Source organism: Podarcis melisellensis (assembly GCF_964234715.1).
Source record: "Podarcis melisellensis genome assembly, chromosome: 4".
Classification (NCBI taxonomy): domain Eukaryota; kingdom Metazoa; phylum Chordata; class Lepidosauria; order Squamata; family Lacertidae; genus Podarcis; species Podarcis melisellensis.
In genome coordinates, this window is record NC_138531.1 from 62,923,281 (window position 1) to 62,927,479 (window position 4,199).

Here is a 4,199-nt window from a genome sequence, read left to right on the forward strand (position 1 = left end):
CTTCCATCAAACCACGGAGGATGCCTTTAATGATAAAGTTAACTTTTTTCCAAACATGAAATTTTATATCATTGATCCTTTTCATCTCGTCATTTTTTCCATCATACCCTTCCAAAAGCAATGCATTGAAAGTAGTGAGATAACACAGAACAATCACAGACACAAGAAATATTGTTAAATTGAACACTGCAAAGCTCCTGAGCCTCTCCAACTATAGCTTTCCTTCTCTGCGAAGCACTATCATTATTGGCCAAGCCATTCATTCCACTTTCGGTTGTGCAATTTTAACTAGTTCCCATAATAAATGTACTTACATGGACCCCTTTTGTTGTTTAGATTCTGCCCTCCAGCTAATGAACCTGTTTTGTTTTGGGGGTTAAAAAGCCTGCCCCTTCTATCATGTCCTTGAGCTGCTCTAATCATCCAGAGTTTTCTGCCCTTTTAAACCTTGACTCCACATCTACACATGAGCAAGGTAAAGTCTTACACATTGTTGCATATACACATAGGCATTGCTTTTGACTAGTCTAATGATTTCACAACAGTCTTCATTACATTACTTGCTTCCTATTAATGTCGATATTTAGCACAGATTGACAGTGATGTGTTAAACCCACCAGATTCAATTTTCAGTACAGATATTGGTAGATTTTTTTCTTTTTAAAATTAAATTTTCCATCAGACAAAAATATAATTAGCAGTTTGATGCTCAAACACTTGGGCAAACTAGGCAGAGAACAAAACAGAGACGATGACAGTACATCAGATTGTGCAAATATTCATTGGAGATCACATCAGTTACTCTCAATAGGATGTACATTTCTATTTGAGCTCAAATGTACACTCTCACCCACAGCTAATAAATGCACACGCACTGATATAATGTGCATCTGCCTGAAAAGTTTTTTTTAAAAAAATCCATGACACTCAATGGATTTCCCAATGGATATATTAAAAACATGGGGGACAATCTGCACACCTCTATCGTGAATCTACACCACAACCATTAACACTGACATTTATGGGAGTCACTTCTTGTCAAAACTATGTTCCTTTGCTGCTAGTTGCATCTTCCAGAGACATTTTCACACTCTGCTTGCTAAACAAACCCTGGATTGCTTACATTAACCAGAATGTTTTAGAATAACTATAATGAACATAGCCTGTACTTCATGTGAGCCCTGACAAGTATAGTATAAAAATAAATTATCAAATTACTTGAGAATGAAGTCTTTCCATATATATAGATATAAAACAAAAACAGAAAAAAATCAAGTACTGATAGCTGTAATAAGCAAAAACATTACAAACATTTTCTCAGGGTCTTGAAGGAACTAGCTTTTATTTAAAAAGTATTGTCCAAATGATCTCTCTGCTCTTGTCACAAAGAAGGAGGATAAACCAAGATGATGTGAGGAGCTTCCTGAATTTTTTCCTATGCTGGATTTATTTATACCCTTAAACTCATCAGCTTTGCTAGTTACATCTAACTTAAAAGAGGCTCAAACACTTTTTAACAGTAGAGTTATTTAAGTTTCATTAATTGACTTAAAAGATCAGTATTTGCTTCATTTCATGTCTCTTCCCTGATTATATAAATTTATTCCTTTTAAGTCTCTTGAAGTTATTCTTAAACTGGACTTCAGACAATTAATTTATCACTTAAATGTCAGCAATACATTTGATTTTAGTTCGAGTCCCCTACCCCAATATAATTGTTCTAAAGCTCTAAAATAGTTTCATTATATATCCATCTGAGAGCATGAGCTAGTAGCTTAGTTCAGTTCCTTTCACTTAAATCCCTTTCAAAATCCTTCTTTGCTTTTCTGGAAAAAGAAGAAATGTAAATGAACAAATATCTAATAATGTTTTAAGCACTTAAGTTAACATAGGTAAGCTCTTATTCAGAGGTAAAAACTACAGTGGATTTCTAGGTGAGAGGCTACAGCAGGAGCCAAACAGAGTGGATGAAAACATTTTGATTCTAGCCGATTCAACTAATATTCTTTCATCTTAATATTTTTACAAGACCATAGGTCTACTCATGAAGCAAGGATTGCCAAGCAGGCTGTTTAGACAGCAAGAATTGGTGAAGTTCATTTATAAGTAATTGAAATGATAAAGCACTAGTACAGAGATTATAATTAATTATTTTTCTCTGACAGGCATGGCGCTTTTTTAAAATCTTGAGACAGACAAGAAAACGCCTGTTTATTCTTTCCAAATGTCAGTCCTGTTCCCATAACAAAATGAACAGAACACAGAAAGGAAGGATAAAGTACAGTAAACAATAAAAACACTGATATTCCAGTGTAGTGTAGAGTAATCTACACAGTGAAACAAGTTTTCACATAGAGTTCTCTTACATGGCAGATGCAGAAAGCATACAAATCCCTATGCTACACATTGTTCTGATTCCAAGGCAAATAGAAAATATATTTTTTTCATGATCCTTTAAATTTGCCATAAAGCAAAGAAGCAAACTTTTCTGATGAAGATTTCATGTGCAGAAAAAAGTAGAGGCATCTTCACATGGATTCAGGACTAATAAATCTCTATTACATAAGGTCTTGTCCATTTACCTCAGCACAATATTTATGTCTGTACTTTGCATTAACGCAGGCTTCCCCCCCCCCAAAAAAAAGTGTGGTTTAAATTAAAAGTGTTTGTAAAAAATAATGCACCATTTAATATGAAACACAAATACTGATCCTGCCCAGAAATGTTGATATTCCAACCATGTTATATGAAAATATATTTTCCACCAGTACCTGAGCTTTTGGCAATAATATGTAAATACATATTACAATTATATTTTCTATACATTGCACACTTTCATGCATGCATATATATATACACACACACACATATATATAGTCATGCCAAAGGTTTGCTTTATCTTGAAACAGTATAGGTACAAATTCAGTGGGTTCCCACGTTCTGTTAGTGGCTATACATTCCCTAGGGAAGACAGTAAGAAAGCAACATTCATTTTAAACAAAGAAGTCGACCTATGCACTATATTACTTTCCAGCCTTTTAAATCCAAAATGCACTTTATAATTTCACCAAAAACGAGGATGTTCAAAGACTCCTATAATTGTTTCTTTATACTCATTTTTTACACAGGAAAGGATTTGCTTGCGTAAATATGAGTGCATTCAGGAAAATATTATAATCTTCCAATTTTCCACCTGTTCCACTGAAGTAGTCTCACAGATTTCCTATTTGGTTGATCTGAATTTAATCATTTTAGGATTGCAGACTTGACCATTCTAACACAGACTTAAGGATACAAATGCAAAAATTATGAGCCCACAATGTGTTTTGTGTCTCTGTGTCTTCCAGGGCTGCCTGAATAAAAGGATCTGGTAAAAAAACTCACTAAAAGCCACAATTGTGCCTAGCCCCAGGTGAGTAGCTTAACTGCAAGGTGGCTAAAATGGGCTGAGAACTATGGGTGTGATTGACACCAACACCTGAAATCATGGCAATGTTTCTGATGCTTCAACACTTACTCCAGTCCCAGGAGAACTAAGCATGTTGCACTGACAATGGAAGCAGAGTTTTCTTTTGTTTTTTGTTTACTCCTTTTTCATAATTTTAAGTGAACAAAATGCATATTGTAACATTAGGTACATGACACTTGCATGTTGCTATGCCTATATACTTACAGAGTATTCAATGTGTACTTGGTGGCGCTTAAAAAAATGTCATGTACAATTTTTATAAACATTCTACAGGGTTCCCATTTGCACTTCATCTTTCATTAAAGTCTTGTCAGAGAAATGTCTGAGTATTATTAAAGAAAAAAATAAAATTTCAATTTTAGTTATCGGTTGGACATTACTGAAGTGTCTATTCATTCAATACATTTTTTAAAAAAGCAATTCATGAATTTTGTGATGACGTTGTATTGGCAAATATATGGATGATCTGCTCCCAGCTGAAAACTGCTGTGTTTCCCTGTGCGTTCCATACTGAAGAACTATTTTGGATAAACTGCATGTGATACACCACTACTGATGCAGCCCTTATGATGTGGCATATAAGGATCCCCTTCTTTTGTGTAACTACTAAAATTTTGTAAATCTTTGTTTATATAGTAAGGATTTATTGTATACCATATAAAGCAGTCAAACAAACATGTTGCTGATGTAATCGAAGGTGGTGATTTATGTGTACAGACCAGGTATCAAT